This window comes from Rhinopithecus roxellana, chromosome 8 (genome assembly GCF_007565055.1).
Source record: "Rhinopithecus roxellana isolate Shanxi Qingling chromosome 8, ASM756505v1, whole genome shotgun sequence".
In the NCBI taxonomy this organism is placed as follows: Eukaryota; Metazoa; Chordata; class Mammalia; order Primates; family Cercopithecidae; genus Rhinopithecus; species Rhinopithecus roxellana.
Genome location: NC_044556.1, coordinates 104,010,584 through 104,029,452, shown reverse-complemented (window position 1 = coordinate 104,029,452; position 18,869 = coordinate 104,010,584). Strand labels below are relative to the sequence as shown.

Below are 18,869 nucleotides of genomic sequence, written 5' to 3'. Positions count from 1 at the left end.
CTAGCGCCAACATGCCTGGCTAATTTTTTTGTATTTTTTAGTAGAGATGGGGTTTTGCCATATTGCCCAGCCTAATCTCGAACTCCTGACCTCAAGTGATCCACCCTCCTTGGCCTCCCAAAGTCCTGAGATTACAGACATGAGCCACTGCGCCCAGCTCATGTACCTTCCTTTCTTATTTGCATTTGTAAACTTTCAGGGATTACCCAGTATCATCCTTAAGGCAATCCCCGAAATATTTGGGTCTTTGTTGGGTCTTTGTTGTGGGGGACTGTCTTGTGTACGCCAGAGAGTCTGCATCAATACCTGTTAGGGGACTCACCCAGGGACTGGGCCATAGCAGTGCCCTGTAACAGCAAATTAGTCAGATTAAAGGGGACACACCTTACTTAATTATTCTTTGGTGGCAGGCATGAATTCTACCACCGAACCACCCATGGTTTTTTTCTGGTAAAAAATTGATTTGTTTAAAAAATCTTCCCCCATATGGGAATATGGTTTAGGAATCCTAAATACATGAGTTACTTACTCCCCAGGCACAGTATGTTGTTACAATGGAGAATGTAATTTCACTTCAAAGTGAAATTTCACAATTGCTGAGAAAAATAATTTGACATGTGAAAAGCTTATATTTTTGCTAAGATCATCCTATTGCTTTGGACCATCTTTTTTTTGTTTGTTTTCTAAACTGCAAAAGTGAAGCAATATGTAGCATATCATCTTTAACTGGGTTTAAGCTTTGCCAAGGAAAGTCAGAAATTTCATAGAAAACTAGATAGAGGCAAAAGAATGATCCAAATGCTTCTTAGAATGTTTACTTAGGTAATATATTACCTGACTGGATAACTTCAGAAGCTTTTCAGTTGTTCACAAGTAGAGCTGTTTGTATACCAGACTAGGGTTTGCAGAGACGCTGTTGAATTATATCTCTTAATGTTTGTCCACATGACTGTAGCAAAGTTGTTAAAGATAAGAGGCCTCAATTAGGAATCCTTAGACCTAGCACATCTCCTTAATACAGCAGAAAAAAGTAAAAAAGACTTTAAAGATGAAAATAATGGTGAAAAGAAAAGGTGTGGGCAGCTATGCCCAAATAAAATCTAGATGAGCTGCCAATAAAAGTATTAGCTTTTTTGGCCCTTTGACTTTGTCCAAATCCTTTAAAAACGATGTCTCTCTCTCTGCTTCAGCAGAGCATACCAGATATAGTCTTCTAATCTGATGAATTACCATTTTTATTGCTCATTACTTCATATATCTAGTTCATTGGTTAAGTCACTTCCTAGCTTTGGTATAATTTCATCTGCTTGTGTTTAAAATAAAAATGCATTGGATGTGAATTATTCATTTACTCATTCCACAAATATTTACTAAAGTCTAATATGGCGTAAGCATTGAGGATGTTGGGAGAATACATCTTTTGTTCCAAAATAATCATACCCAAAAGTCAATACATTGGTCAACGGGTACAAAGTAACACTTAAAAAGGGGGAATAAGTCTTGATGTTCTATAATGCAGTAGGGTGACTGTGGTTAACAATACTGTATTGTCTATTCCAAAGTAGCTAGAAGAGAGGATGTTGAATGTTCTTACAACAAATAAATGAGGTGACACGATATGTTAACTAGCCTAATTATATTTTTATACAATGTACACATGTATCCAAACATCAATATGTGCAATTATTATGTGTCAATTAAAATAAAAAAGTCAATAAAAGGTGCCAGAGAAATAACAGATTAAAAAAATTTTGCTGTAACAGTAAGTAGACATTAACAAACATATTTTTGAAGCATTTGTTGTATTAACATAAAATAATACAAATCTTAACAATCAACTCAAAATTACCAAGTGTCCATGTTGTATCTGCCATATAATAAACAGGGGGCATATTTATATTTTACATTAGTTTTTTTTAATGATTCCTAACCAATAGCATGTCAGTTTTAGAGAAACTCTCTGATTAAAGGGAGTTAATAGCAAATAAAACAAGTAGTAGAGCATTCAAGATGAAGTAAGCTTAATCCAAGGTTAATTTCAGATACTATTAATTTACCTCCCAATAACTCTTCCATGTAGTGGCAAAATAATGGCTTTTTCAGAGATTTTAATTTTCCTTTATTCTGAACCCAGACATTTGAAAATATAAGGAATTTAGAAGAGAAAAATGGTGCTTTACATTAGTTGGAAAGCTTTGCCTGTACTAATGTACAACTCTAACATATAAGGGACATCGCTGCCTGAATCCTTTCAAAGAAATTCCTAAAATGGCATGAAAGGAATCTGTGACCTCATTACAGCTCTATTCACGAAGGAGAAGAATTGTACACAAGGCCAGTCCATCTTGATCCCGGAAGGACACACAAAGATATCTCATTAATAAGCAATTGTTCCGTAATGTGCCTCTAGAGATGCTCAGTGTGTATGTGTTTGTGTGTCTCTGTATTTTGGTCCCCATTTTTATCCCAAAATAAATATGCAAGTTTAAAAGATCGACTGTTTTTTTGAATATAGAATAGCTCTGCACAGGCATATCATTTGGGTAAATTAGATCCGCAAACACACTTTAGCTTTGCTGATAAAAATAATTTAAATAAAGAAGGTAACCATGCCTCACATGTTGATTCAACACCTTATAGCATCTTTTTTTGTTTGTTTGAGACCAGTTCTTGCTCACAGGCTGGAGTGCAGTGGCATGATCATAGCTCACTGTAATCTTAAACTCCTGGGCTCCAGCCATCCTCCCACCTAAGCCTCCCAAGTATTAAGCACTACAGGTGTGTGCCACCACACCAGCCTAATTTTTAAATTTCTTTTGTGTAGAGACAGGATGTCACTATGTTCAGCTCAGGCTGGTTTCGATTTCTGGTCTCAACTGAATCTTCCACCTTGGCCTCCCAAAGTGCTGGGATTACAGGCACGAGCACTGCACCCAGCCTAATTTATAACATCTTTATTGGTCTCAGTTATTTGAATGTCATATACATGTTTTTAGTTACATTTTTAAACACAGGGGCTTGATCTTTTTTACAGTGTAAATTGTGAAACACTGATGGTTTCATGTTAAAGACAAAAGTTGTCACCAGGATAAAATAGTAATTGACTGGGCTATGCACCAGGAATGTTGGCACAGAACCAAATTTCCACTTAGCTTCAATGTGGTTTGAATTTATCAATTTCTTTATAAATCCCAATTAAAATACCTCCAAAGATATCTTTTCTGAAGAAAACTTTCTTATGACACCCCATCTTCTTCCCTTCCAGTGGGAAATGTAATCACACGCATAAGGGTCTACAGGAAAGATTTCAGTGGCTAAAACAGTGGTGATGTGGTTTGGCTGTGTCCCCACCCAAATCTCAATTTGAATCATATCTCCCAGAATTCCCACGTGTTGTGGTAGGGACCCAAGGGGAGGTAATGCAGTCATGGGGGCCGGTCATTCCCATGCTATTCTTGTGACAGTGAATAAGTCTCAGAAGATCTGATGTGTTTATCAAGCGTTTCTGCTATTGCTTCCTCCTGATTTTTCTCTGGCTGCTGCCACGTAAGAAGTGCCTTTCACCTCCCGCCATGATTTGAGGCCTCCCCAGCCATGTGGAACTGTAAGTCCAATTAAACCCCTTTTTCTTCCCACTCTTGGGTATGTCTTAATCAGCAGCATGAAAACAAACAAATACAAATGGTTTATAAGGTCACTTAGGAGAAAAAAAGGTCTTCTCCACAGTTCAAATAAAATGTTATTCATTAGTGGGAAAGAAGGTCATCTACATGTCTGAGCGGCAGGAGAAAAGACCTCAGCTATAAGCACTCCAACCACACACGCGCACAACAAATTCTGTTATTCTGCCTAAAAATTCACCCATATCAAATTTTGTTGGGTGAATCATGCAACTTAGGAAGGAGAGACATTTAATACACTTTGGTAGCTGTGACCTAAAGTTAATCTTATCATAGTGTCACTACCAAATTACAACATCCCTTTGATCCTATGTAAGGTGCAATCAGGACCCTGATTGGGTGGCAATCTGTGGGACAGGTAAGCAATGTATGTCATTTCTATACTTGTGAATGACTTTTGGCCTAAGGATCACTATGGGTCACTTCTGGGAGGAGAAGACCAAGCAGAAGGTACTGCTACAGCTTTTGTAGTCTTCTTCCATTTGCTCCTAAAATGTAATGCTTTAATGACTCAATTCTTCAACAAAGACTGAAGTCAGATTCTTCATTCAATCTAAGTATAAATGACCACCCTAAATTATTATTATCACTACTATTATTGAAGATGGTGAAGCAGGAGTCAACCAGGTATTTTCTATAAAGACAATTACTCTGGCTATTGGATGAAGCATGGATTGAATAGGACAAGAATAGAAATAAGATAATTCAGGGACTATCAGAGAAGAGTGGTGAGATGAGGAAGTGATGAATGTGACTTGGACTCGGGGGATATTTTTACACGAAGAGAAGGGAAGGTATTAGGGCAGTGGCTGCACCATGGAATAATTTGAGGAACTTTTAAAAATTCTGAAGCCCGCGGTCCACACTGAGAGGCGTTGATTTAATTTTCTGCAGTGAAGCCTGAGCACCAGTATCTCTTCACAGTGAGCGTTGAGACCTACGGGCTCAGAGTGAACTGTGAAGGACTGGATGGGTTAGACATAGAAATTAAGATGAAGAATTTCTGACCATTTACAGAGAAAGAGAAGACTGGGAATCCAGATTTTTATGTGAACTATCCTGATTTTTGGTTTTGGCAATTTCTTAGTTATCATGCATACAAATTTGTGTAGGCCCAAAATAAATAATAAAATAAATGAACTAAGGTGGATCTGACAAGTAGATGACCAGTTGCAATTTCTGCCTTAAAATCAGGGCCATTAACCTCTAATCATGGATTTCAGACTCTCACAGAATGTGAAAGTAAACCTTTTGGAAAACCTTAGAAACACATCTGTTAATGACTTCATATATCTCTAAGAATAAACGTGACCTGGTACATTTGGGACATTGCAATTTGAGGTGAATTTTTCTACTCTCTCTCACTCTCCCTCCCTCCTGTTCAGATTTAAATAACAATGCGCTTCCCAAGGAAGTACAGAAACCTTCCCAAGGCCATTGTTAAGTAGTAGAGCTAGGTCTTGAGCTCACACCTGATTAATTCTCCTCTGTGCTACTTCCCAATTTCCCAGACTTCATTTTCAACACGCTTTTTATGCAGGTGAGGGAGGAGGCAGAGGCAGGTGAGTTGTTATGTAGTTTTCCTGTTGAAAACAGAATTTATGGGAAACTTTTCCAAATATGTACAAGTATTTCAACAAGCCTGCTATATTTCTAATAATATTTTTAAAAGTTGCATACAAGCAAGCAATCTTGTAATACAGTATCCCTTAGTCATTGCATACTATATATACAAACACACACACATACATATATTATGTAATAGGTGTCGTGAGATACCTATGTCTCTATTGATCTGTCTATCTATCCATCTATCTACCTATCTAGGTTACATACTCACAAACAGTGCTCATCCAAGGAAGTCTGAATTAGACAGAAGCTACAGGCTAACATGTTTATATATAGTGAGAATCTACTTTCAGAATATCCCCTTCAAGAGAATTCATTAAACATTAATATTATCAAACACCATACTTTTTTGTTTTTATGTAATATTTATGTTGGCATACACCAAGGGAGTAGCTGGCACAAAATCTTAGTGTTCGAGTAGTCAATTAATTGATTTAATTCTGTTAATTAATTCACATATGTAGTCATTTTTATCCTGTGAGTTATTACACAATTTTCTCTAAGCCTGGACTAATTTGGGGAGGGGAAAGAAGTTGATATCTTTCTGTAATAATTTTGGACTACAAATACTCTACTTATACCAGAGTACCAGTCATATTTCATTCATGTGATTTCCATAGATTTTTAGATAAATCTTATTATTTTCAGAACCATATAAGTGTAGACTTTCTCCTCTCTCTTTGAATGACTATAATCTTAATTTGAGCTTATCATACAACCATATCATATAACCAAGAAAATGAAGTAGTCTTCAGGAGTTGTAGATGCCAAAATATAAACATATGCTTCTAAGTAGAAAAGACAAAAGTCATCTCTGACATACGAATTTAATTGTTCAGACCATATTCCATTCTCAGTAATCCACTGGAATGAATATACATCCGTAGTTATGATTCAAAAGTGTCAGTAAGCACGTATTGGAGGTTTTACATACCTGTTCCAGGTAGGGTCATCAAACCAATACAATGTGTCCAGAGTTGTGCTGTTTGTTGAACTTTCCTTCTAGAAAGAGACCAGGTGCCATGCCACAGCAAAAGCTAAAAATGAAACAGGGAAGGGATAAGTTTAAAATAAGATAAAAGAACAAGTAGTACACTCGGATCACTGAATTGTGAGATGGAATATTAATTACATGATGGATTTCAAAAATGGAGATTTATCCCAGCATTTCCTAATATACTTCATCAAGGAATTCTTTTATTCTATGACACCTGTTGGTGTCCCACCGAGGGAGCGATCCACAGCAGTTACTGGGGAGAAAATGAGACACTGTAACCTCCTTTTCAACACAGATGCCTCAGCTTATGGTTTCTGTCATATGGTTACCTGCCCTCAGTTTGAAACTTCCAATAATTGGCAGTATTTTATAAGCTTCCCCCACAAATATATATACACATAACATTCATACATTTAAATTATTAGGTTCATACAAAGCTGCTATGGTTTCGTACAGAACGACTGTCCTTTTCAAAACTCATACTGAAATGTAATTGCCAGTGTCACAGTAGTAAGAGGTGGGACCGTTAAGAGGTGATTAAGCTATGAGGGCTGTGACCTCATGGGTGGGAGAATGCTGTTACAAAACGTTGAGTGTCTCCCTTCTCCCTCTTTTCCTCTTTTGCTTTTCTGCCTTCTGCCATGTGAAGACACAGCATTTTTCTGCTTCGTGGTGACTCAGCAAGAAGGCCAGATACAGGTGCCTTGATCTTAGACTTCCCAGCCCCCAGAATTACAAGGCAATACATGTCTGTTGATTGTGAATTACCCAGTCTGTGGTATTTTGTTAGAGCAGCACAAAAACAGACACAAATAGTATGAGTTTCCCCTAATGTTTTATACCAAGTAATTTAAGAATCACTCACTTTACCGATTCAACTTATTTCATAGCAACAAGTATTTGACATTCACTCATCATTTCGATCAATATTTACAAAGCAAATAATATAAAGCAGGTATTGGGTTAAAATACTAAGTAGAGGCTTGGTCTTCTTCTCAAAAAGCCAAGTCTAATGAGGGAAAGAGGCCAAGTTAGATGTAGATCACTCCCATCTAGGATGTGGAAAGCTAAATCACTGCCAGTCCAAGGTGCAGAGAGATAAGAAGGCGATGTCACAGAGCAGAGGGTCTTTAACCTGAGTCTTATATGCAGTGTAGGAGAGTGATGGACAGACAAAGGGAAATGGGATGGTGAGGGAGGGAAAACAGATCTAGCTGTCATGCTCCCCTGCAGGAGGCTGTAAGGGGGAATGGCATGTTCTGAAAGCTGCCCCAATGAGGACTCATAATGAGATGAGGAAAATCAAACTTACACGCATGATGTGGCAGAACATCCTTTTATAGATGGAAATGACTGCAAATCAGACTAACGGCACAAACGAAAGCATACACCCCAAGAAGTTTCAGAATTTGAAACTCGTTCCGAAATCCTTTGCACACATTATCTCATTCTGGTTTCACCATCTCTCTGTAGGTTGGGCAGTGTAAGTTCGCCTCTACCATGTGCTAGGAGAAACTGAGGTTAAGGAGCTTGTCCAATACCACAAGGTGATTTGTGCAGACTTGGAGTAGAGGCTAAAACGGGGGGCCAGTCCCCCTTACAACACAAGGAGAGCTGTGATGCCAGGGTTCTTGAAGAAGTTAAGTGTGGCACAATGATGAATGTGGTATGACCACGATAGACACGATTTCTTGACAGTGAGTGCTTTGCTGTTACATGCTGCAGAGTGAGCTCTGGGCAGAAATGGACTGTTTCCAATCTCACCCTTCCTGTTTCCAATGTCATAAATGCAAGCATGGGGCAGACACACTCAACTGTGATCAGGTCCACATTTTTCACCTTGTGAGTTTCAATAATAGACTTCTCTGGAATACACATGGCAGACATGTCAGGCTACTTTGTACTGTCCAGTAACTACAGAAAAACTGGTCATTCTGTCTGAATCCAGCTGGGTATGATCCTCAAATTTCCCCTGCATACTTGTTACATATGAGCTTCTCTCAAGCCTTCTGATTTCTGCCTCTGAAATCCTTAGTACTTTAGTAACTTTGCTGGTGTAGCATCTGGGGCAAGGGTCTTTGATGCCAATGAGAAGTTTGAGCTGCCTTGTCTACTCAGGTAGAAAAAGAGGCTAGCACTCATTTGTAATAGGTGAAAACAGGGATAGTGGCATCGATATGAGGGGAAAAACAGGCTTAATAATGCAAAACTGAAGAAACCTTCTCTATGACACTTAATGAGGGAAGGCTCATATGAAATAATATCTAAAGGAGCCTCTGGGATTCTCCAGAGTTGTGAAATACAGTTGCTGAAGCTGGAAAGATTGCAAAGGAATTTTTCCCCTTCCTCTTCCCTCCCTCCCATTTTTTCTTTTAAACTCCTAAAGTGGAACTGCTTAGAATATTTCCTACACAGCTCAATATCTTATCATGAAGGTGGGAGACTAGTAAATCTTTTGGCAGTCCCCAAATTGCTTCACCCTCATGAAAGAGGACAGAATTTGATATTTAATGCGTTTCCAATTGAAAAACTGTATGTTTGTTACCGCCTTTCTGACACCTTATAACGTATTAGAAATTACTTTTGACTTTAAAGAAGAGTGATTGCTTTAAAAGGCAGTTTCTACTACAAATTCCCTCAAGATAAAAACCAATTTCCAGACAACAATGAGTAATAATGCCTAGAAAACAGACACTGGGTATGAGACAGACAAGATCCAAATGGTAGTACCATTCCGAGATGTAACTTCTAACAATGATCTTGTCTTGCACTTCTTGACAAACTACACTTGTTGTCACAAGAATTAAGCTTGTTGTCCTTGGGTAGGATGCAACAAATAGAAGATTAAACTGAAGTATTATCTGAAACCAAGACAAAGAAGCAGAAAAACAAATCAAAAAGTCTCTGAGAAACCTAATGGGCAAAAACTTGGATAAGATGTTTAAAAGAGAAATTGGACTGTACAAAGCATTAAAAAATGAGCAATTTATGAAAATGTATTAATTCTGAATGTATTTCCCATTTGGTTGGGTGAACACAAGAAAAGTCACGGGGTGAACAGAAGTGACCTCAGTGATTCGCAACCTAATTCAGCACTTGCTATTGAGAGATCAGGTTTCTAGAGAACATTGATAATTGACCCCTATTAACATAAATTCTGGCATGAGAAGGTGGAGTCTAGAAAACCTTGTATTGAAAGAACTCGAATGGGTAGTCCATGCAAGAAGAAGTCAGGAGTGGGAAGGGAAGTAGATAAAATTAGAGAAGCAGAGACAGCGAGGAGGAGTAATAATTTTCTGTACGGCCACGAACATACCAGGCATTGATTAATTCACCAAATCGTTTCAACAGTCTTGTAAGGGAGACATCATTGTTACCAATTGGTGTCTATTGAAGCTATTTTTGTGAGAGGCTCGTCCACTTAACATACAACAGGAAGTGGCCTGAGTTGGGATTTGAATCTGCTTGTCTGATATGTAAGTGATTTTTCTAATTAAGCCACACTAATTCTCAAATAGTAAGTACAATGTACATTAACTGCAACTATAATGAACAAAAAATGAAGACGAGACTTGCAAAAAGAACTAATAAATTTATATTTTCTACTGGTCCTATAAATATGCACAGCCCATCAAATAACCAATCTGACCCATATCTATAGTAAGAGTCCTTAAATATATTCACATCTATGGACCTAGTAATCCCACTCACCAATTATTCCATGAAAATAATTTAAAGTCAGAAAAATGGCATTCCTAGGAAACTGATCACCGTAACATTACAGACTGAGTATTCTTTATCTGAAATGCTTGGCATTGGAAGTGTTTTGGGTTTCTGATTTTTTTCAGATTTTGGAATATTTGCACTTGTTGGGCATCCCTAACCCAAAAATCCAAAAATGCGAAATGCTCCAGGGAGCATTTCCTTTGAGTGCCATGTGGGTGCTCAAAAAGTTTTGGATTTGGGAGCATTTTAGATTTCAGATTCAGGCTGCTCGATCTGTATTTATAATAGTGAATAACAGAAACTATTTGTGTATCCAACAGGAAAGCATTTAAGAAAATGTGGGTATAGAAATTGTATGGTTCATTAAGTAGCCATAAGTGATAAATAGGTAGCAATAAGAAAAATGATAACAAAAGCAGAATATAAAATTATATGCTCTGATGATAAATAGATACTATATATATGTTAATAAAAAGTAAAAGGATGCTCAGAAAAAAGAAATTGGTTATGCTAGGGCGGAGTAATTATAAATACATTAAAATCATAATCTCATTCTTACAACATACTATTATATTATACCCATTTAAATATACATTGAGTGAAAATATAAACACAGAAATAAAAAGAAAACATAGCTGATATATGTGGGATATGTGTTTGCATGGTTAAATAGTTTGAAGCACATACGATATTATTATGTTACATTATTAACTATTTGATATTGGAGGAGGGTTGAAGGAGATACACTTAGAGAGTATGATGAAAATTAATTTCTTATAATAACAAGAGTTAGTGGGAAATAAGATTACAGTAATAGGAAGATTTGTTGACAGAATTGCTATTGCATATGACTTTAAATGCATGATCAGCAGTCTTCCACTCTGCACTGCGAATTTCACCTTCTCACCTTCCCTCCATCCCATTCCTACCCCATTCTCTGGACAAGGAAGGAGCTAAAGAAAAGAGCTGAGCTGCAGAATTCTCCCACTCCTTCATTCTCTGCTTGAAGGCATCAAGCCATGGCCCAAGCATGTTCTTTCCAGCTCAGGGAAGCCATTCTGTCTTCTTCTGGGCAGGAAGAACGTGCATTTGAAGAAACTGAAGCTAATTTGGGGGTGCTGCTTTTGTCTCATGTTGGAAGAATAGTAAACCAGAAGATGTTCATCATGTGTCTCACATGGTGCCCTACTCACATCTCTCTAGTCTTGGTCTCTTTGATAGTTTCAGGCAGTATCTTCTAACATCTGGTGCTTCAGAAAATCTCCTGTCTTTTAGACATGATAGGAAGGTGGGGAACCTGCACTACCCACCTCCTGGGTTAATAGTTCTTAGAAAACAAAGGAGCTCCCTAAGTTTATAAATCTTACAAATAGTTTAAAATTCACAAATCCTTGCCCCTCCCCTTGCATTATGCTTATACTTGCATGTATAAAAAAGAAACACAAAGTCAAATGTAATTCAGGCACTGTTTGATCTCCTTTGGATAAGTTAGCCTCTTAACCTTCCTTTCCCATTCTTTCTCCCCCACCCCTTTCTCTCTCTCTCTCTCTCTCTCTCTCTTTCCCTCTCTCTCTCTCTCCCTCTGTGTGTGTGTGTGTGTGTGTGTGTGTGTGTGTGTGTGTGTGTGTATGTGTAGTGGGAAGAAAGAAGCATGGTTTAAATGAACTCAGGAACAGAAGAAAGAGTCTGTGTCTCCAGAATTTGATTGTCTTCTCTGATCTACGGCATGGGGTTCCTTATCCATCTGGGTGCTCCTAGCCCTGCTGACATTGACGGTGAGGTTTATCACTTGCATGCATGCCATTTGCATTTTCTTGACCTAGTAAGCTTGGGTAGACATCTCTGTTCTTGGTCTCATCTTGTCTCCTGCTGACAAGGAGGCCTTTTCTGAGGTCTGACTGTGATGCCCACAGAGCCCTAGAGTACTGCAGCCCCCAGAAGAGTTGCCTTCATCCGTATGATGGCATGCCATCCTCATTGCCAAGTCCTCTAGCTATCTTGGGGTCCCATCTACACCACACTGGAAAGTAAGTTGTAAGGCTTTCCTCTGACGGACAGGCTGAGCTTCCAAGTTCACTAAAATATCGGTAGAGGGCTACATATGAAATGGATCCCTGTCTTGTGCTAACTCATCTTTACCAACATGCCTTTCATTCTCTGGGATAAAATTCCAGGTGGAAAAGCTGGGAGGTATGATTCAGACTGCTTTGTCTCCTCCCTTTCACTGTCATTCTTGTTTTGCAGAATTCACCAAATTCAGCAAGGAAGCATGATTTTCCTTTCCTTTCTTGGTGACATATTCTCCCAACATCAGAGGCTGAGGCTAGATGTAATCAGTTGAAGAATTCTCTTCCATACAATCTGACTTGAGTTTTCCAGGCTTGGCCCTTGATAAACTAAAAAAACAAAATTTAGAAATTATTTCTCCAAAACGAATCTGGATTTCCAATTATATCCGAGGCAGAGTAACAGGATGAAGTGTAACCTACATCCCCACTTCACCTCCTCAAAAAATAAGTAAAATAAAACAACTGTTTTCAATAATGGGACAACAGGCAGTGCATAACTGTGATAAATGTGAGAAGGAAAAGCTGCATCTGGGCCTTTATTTTTTCTTTTTGACAGGATCTTGCTCTGTCACCCAGGCTGGAGTGCACTGGAGTGATCCTGGCTCGCTGCAGGCTTCACCTCCTAGGCTGAAGGGGTCCTCCAACCTTAGCCTCCCAAGTAGCTGGGACTATAGAGTGCATCACCATATCCATATAATTCAAAAGAAAATGTAGAGATAGGGTCTTCCTCTGTTGACCAGGCTGGTCTCAAACTCTTGGGCTCAAGTGATCCTCCCTCTATGGTCTCCCAAGGTGTTGGGATTACAGGGTGAGCCACTGCACCCAGCCTGGGCTTTTTATTTTGGAGATATTTCTCAAAAATGGGTAGAGACAAGATAAGCCACAGTGAGTTTGGTTGCCTCACTGAGTTGAAGAAATCGTGATTAGAATTTGAAGCATCTGGTAATCCTATGAAAAAGATGCTAAACAAAATTAGTGATTAGGAAAACGCAAATGAAAGCCACAATAAGATACTGTCTTATACTGCAAGAATGGCTAAATTAGAACAACATAGTATATCTATGTTGGCAGAGATGGGAAGCAACTATAACTCTCATACACTGCTGATGGGAATGTAATGTGGTACAACCACTTTAGAAAACATACAATGGAAAGTTTATTACATAGCTAAACACATACTTTATGTATACTGCTGAGCAATTATACTCCTACTTATTTGTCAAAGAGAAGTGAAAAACACAAGTCTACTTAGAAACTTGCATATGAATGTTCACAGAAAGTATCCACAGTCACCCCAAAGTGGGGAAGAAAAAACTCAATTAAAAACTTTGGGATGCTGAGGTGGGGGGGTAAATCACCTGAGGCTGGGAGTTCAAGACCAGCCTGGTCAACATGGTGAAACCCCATCTCTACTGAAAATACAAAAATTGGCTGGGTGTTGTGGAGCACGCCTGTAATCCCAGCTACTTGGGATGCTGAGGCATGAGAATTTCTTGAATCTGGGAGGCTCTTGAATATGGGAGGCAGAGGTTGCAGTGAGCTGAGATTATGCCACTGCACTCCAGCTTGGGTGACAGAGTGAGACTCTATCTCCATAAAAACAAAAAACAATTATCCATCAGATGGGCTGGAGAAGCAAAATGTGATACAGTCATGCAATGGAATTTTAAAGATGCAATACAAAGTGATGAACTACCAATGTTCACAATATATGTAAATTTCAAAAATATACTGTGCAAAAGAAGTCAGACCCAAAAACACTTCACATAGGATTTTATTTTTATAAAGCTCTAGAAAAAAGAAATAGAATCTATGGGCCAGAAAGCAGAAAAACATTTTTTTCTGGGCTTGGGTTGGGGGTGGCATGTGTTTACAGCAACTAGGAAGAGGTATAAGAGAACTTGGCGTGATGGTGGAAATATGTTAGGGCTCGATTTAGTGGTAGTAACATAGTCGATAAATTTCTCTAATCTCATCCAAATATACACTTAAGATGAGCACTTGTTATTGCACATGTATTATGCCTTAATATAGTTGATTAAAACAGAACCTTAACTGGCTTCTTATTCATTTATAATATCAGACTGATCTCCTAAAATCTCATATTTCAAGAGTCATCTTTAATATTGAATATTAATTTAGTACATGCAGAGATATTTTTGTCTTGTGTTTGTTTTTAAAATAATCCAGTGTTTGTGGGAAAGGAGTGCCGCGTAAAAGAAACGAGTTGGCCATGGTCATATATTGCTAATTATTGAAGCTGCAAGATGGGTATAGTGGGTTGATGATAGTATTCTCTCTACTTTTGAATATGCTTGTAACTTTCTATTCAAAATGTTTTTTGAATATAGTGGATTGCATTTTAAATGACAATATTATAATTAGTATATTAGAATGAGGTGTCTAATATAACCCCTTCCACCTTATTATCCCCTGGTCATGTACAAAGTCTTTCTAACTTTTCTATGTCATCCTAGAATTTTTTTCCCCTTTTGTCTTTTAGTCAACAGTCCCTTTCATTTTAGAATCAACTTGGGTGACACATGTAGGCGAAGACCTGAAACATTTGAGGAAAATTAGTTAAATCTGAGTCTGGTTCTTTATATTAAATAATAATGATGCTTAGTGCTCTTAACCATTTCATCCAGCAAAGTATTAAGAAAACAAAACAGTAATGCCAGGCCTGCAGAAATAAGTCCCTTTTTAAGGAAAAAATAAAACAACAACGTGTGGAGAAACGCCACTTCGTTAACTGGATGAATAACAATTTGTCCTTACAAGTTGTCTGAAACAGAACAAAGAAGTCAAATTCACATCACAAAGACAAGGAAAGGAGTGTATAAAAAGTTTAAAAGGGAAAGAATATTGGACTTAATTATTTTCACCCTAGCTTTCCCTTTTAAGGCATGAAAACTCTTGCCTAACTTCGGGGAACGCTGGCTCCAAGCTAAGAGTCATATGAGTAGGGTTTGTGTCCAGGAGAGTGCAGCCTATTCCAGCTCAGGCCCCAAGGATCAACAGGCTCCATGCTGACAGCGCCTCAGGGAATTTTCGGTGAGATGGAAGCTCAGGACGAAGTCACTCAGAAAAGACATTGATTAAGGATGTAGAAAGAAGATAGTGTTCAACTATGTAGGCAGGGATGCCCTTTAAACAAATTAATGTCCCTTTCAGCTTCTTAGTGTGGTGTAAAGTGGAATATGGCATTTCTCCCAATCCTATTATCCCTAGAACTACCGGTTCGTTCTCTGAATAAGACCCCAAACTTTCTTTCTAATGAGCAAGACTGGACAAGAAAACACATCCTAATCACCAACAAAGAACATAAGCTTCTGCAATCACACTGTGATGTGACAAATTAGAATTCTGCTCTCCAGAAGTCAACACACTATAGATGAGTTGAGAGTTCTTTTTAATGTTAACCTAGGACGGCAAAGCATCAGAATGTTTGAGCCCAAGCTGTACAGAGGCAATACACAATTCTATTACTGTAGAATTCTAATTTTCCTTTAGACACAGTTCCTTTACATTTTAACTATATCTTCTTGTACTTTATCCCAAGAGCAATGCAGAGTTATTAAAATGCTTTGAGTGGAAGACTGAAGTGATAGAGATGGTCTTTATGTAAACGGGATCTGGAAGCAATGCTTAGACTAAACATTATAGGAAAAGGGGTTCAAGAAGTGGGGGACACATCAAATTTTAACAGTGTATTTGGGCCAGACACGGTGGCTCACACCTGTAATCCCAGAACTTTGGGAGGCTGAGGTGGGCAGATCACTTCAGGAGTTCGAGACCAGGCTAGCTAACACGGTAAAACCCCATCTCTACTAAAAATACTACAGGCGGTAGTTCAAGCCTGTAATCCCAGCTACTCAGGAGGCTGAGGCATGAGAATTGCTTGGACCCGGGGGGCAGAGGTTGCAGTCAGCCAAGATCATGCCACTGCACTCCAGCCTGGGCAACAGAGCAAGACTCTGTCTCAAAACAAAAACAAAACAAAAAAAAAAAAAAAAAAAAAAACAAACGTGTATTTGACCTTAAGTGATAAAAAAAAGAGAACACTTCTAAGCAGTACTGAATTCTTAATAAAATTAGGTTGCATAGAGTCTGTACCAATTTCCAAAAAGCAATGTAAAACAAAACACTTATTGCATATTGCTTTTAAGTCGTAGGAGAAAAATGGGTTTGTAATAGAGTTACAAAGGTACAAGAGCACACATGGATGATTCCGTTCCTATCAGGTATGGGAAGACAAAGGACATGACAGAGAAAGGTGATTTGTGTTGGATTCTGAAGAGCTGGGTAGAGTTTTGACAGGCAGAATTTCAAGATAAGGGGATTTATGCATACAGAAAAACATCCGGAAGCCTGTAGCACAGAGCATATTTAGACAGCTTGACCAGGGCGTGTGCACTTATAGGAGGTAGCACATGAAAAGGGAAAGGGTGAAGAGGTGCTTCTTTGAGAACTTAATTCTCCCCCTTGAGCTTCAGTTTCTTCGTGGAGTCTAAACTTTCCTATCTGGGCTCACAGTGAAGAGCTGTCCAAAAGTGGAGTGACATGAGTCCATTGCTGAGAGTGTTGAGGCCGGGTGATCAGGAAAAGCCGTCCTGATAGGATGTAGGAGAGAAAAGGCCTTGTAATAATGCATATGAGACGTCTGCACAAGTCTCTGCACACGGCAGTGGACTTGGATGCTGAGGTCTGTGTGGGATATGAGGGACATTGGACCAGACGTCTCACCTGACTGGACAGAGAAGAGGAGATCCTCCACCTATTTTTATAAGGCAGGGGAACGGTAATGCTTTGGAGATTAAAAGAAAAAGGAATGTGCCTGTGCTGGGTGTATGTGTGTATGGATTTTAGGAGACTGTGGTAAACAAATCTGTGTTGTAGAGATGCTGTATAAGCTGTGAAGGTGGCTTGCTCAGCTGGCAATATCAGCAATTCGTGACACAAAGAAATTAAGCCATGGAGAAATCATTAAAAAATGGAAATATAAAGATGACCTACCTGCACAACAGCTAACAGACTGATTTGAGAGGAGATGCAGATTAAGAAGAAAAGAGTGTCACGCAGGCATAAAAAAGAACAAATCGTGTCGTTCGCGGTAACATGGATGCAGCTGGAGGTCATTATCCTAAGTGAATTAACACAAGAACAGAAACCCAAATACTGCATGTTCTCCCTGTAAGTGGGAGCTAAACATTGTGTACTCATGGACATAAAGATGACAACAGTAAACACTGGGCCTCCCAGAGCGGGGAGAAGAGGAGAAATATTGAGAAACGAGGTGTTGGACATTATGCTCACTTCCTGGGTAACGGGATCCGTCATACCCCCAACCTCAGCACCTCACAGGACAACCAGGTAACAAACCTGACATGTACCCCCTGGAGCTAAAACAAAAGTTGATATTGTGAAAGAGAGACTGTCTAATGGGAGGGGCAGAGAGCTCGGTCTCAGGAAACGTTAACTACCTTAGGAGGCGGGTGGTGGAAAAGAAAAATCCAGCCACAAAACCAGGAAATAACAGGAGAAAGTGGAAGAACACATAATTGTGAGATATTATTGGTGGCATTGTCAAGAAATAAGTAACAGCCTGGGCTCGGTGACTCACGCCTGTAATCCCAGCACTTTGGGAGGCTGAGGTGGGCGGATCACCTGACGTCAGAAGTTCGAGACCAGCCTGGCCAACATGGTGAAACCCCAGTTCTACTAAAAATACAAAAAAAAAAAAAAAAAAAAAAATTAGCTGGGTATGGTAGCAGGTACCTGTAGTCCCAGCTACTCAGGAGGCTGAGTCAGGAGAATTGCTTGAACCTGGGAGGTGGAGGTTGCAGTGAGCCAAGATCAAGCCACTGCACTCCAGCCTGGGTGACAGTGAGACTCCATAACCCACTCCCCCCACCAAAAAAAAATCTGGAAACCACAGATGCTGGGGAGGACGTGGAGAAATAGGAACACTTTTACACTCTTGGTGGGAGTGTAAATTAGTTCAACCATTATGGAAGACAGTGTGGTGATTGCTCAAGGATCTAGGACCAGACATACCATTTGACCCAGCAATCCCATTACTGGGTATATACCCAAGAGATTATAAATCATTCTACTATAAGGACATATGCACATGTATGTTTATTGCAGCACTATTCACAATAGCAAAGACTTGGAACCAACCCAAATTCCCATCAATGATAGATTCAATAAAGAAAATGTGGCACATATATACCATGAATACTATCTAGCCATAAAAAAGGATGAGTTCATGTCCTTTGCAGGGACATGGATGAAGCTGAAAACTATCATTCTTAGCAAACTAACACAGGAACAGAAAACCAAACACTGCAAGTTCTCACTCACAATTAGGAGTTCAACAATGAGAACATGTGGACACAGGGAGGGGAACATCACACACTGGGGCCTGTCGGAGGCAAGGGGCTAGGGGAGAGATAGCATTAGGAGAAATATCTAATGTAGATGATGGGTTGATGGGTGCAGCAAACCACCATGGCACACGTACACCTATGTAACAAACCTGCATGTTCTGCACATGTATCCCAGAACTTAAAATATAATAATAAAAAAAGAAACATTCCAAAAAAACTGAAAAGTAACAATTGCCTCAAATTCTATGTTTTCAGGTAGAAAAACCAGGAAAAAATAGCTTCCATTAAAAAGGAGAAGGGTTCACTGATAACCTTTAAGGCGAATGGTTCAAGGTAATTAAAGGGTACGTGCAAAGTGGCAATAAATTCAAGATGA

At 39.0% G+C, this 18,869-nt stretch overlaps 1 protein-coding gene across 2 annotated transcripts in view; it reads right to left on the bottom strand.

The window, feature by feature from the left end:
* The window catches only part of CHRM3 (cholinergic receptor muscarinic 3), a 505,898-nt gene that overhangs the window by 222,953 nt on the left and 264,076 nt on the right, over positions 1–18,869 (bottom strand). For both annotated transcript variants that reach the window (XM_030937128.1, XM_010384685.1), the window contains one exon: positions 6,244–6,346. The gene's annotated coding sequence lies outside the window, so the exon portion shown is untranslated. The remainder of the gene's footprint in view (positions 1–6,243; positions 6,347–18,869) is intronic.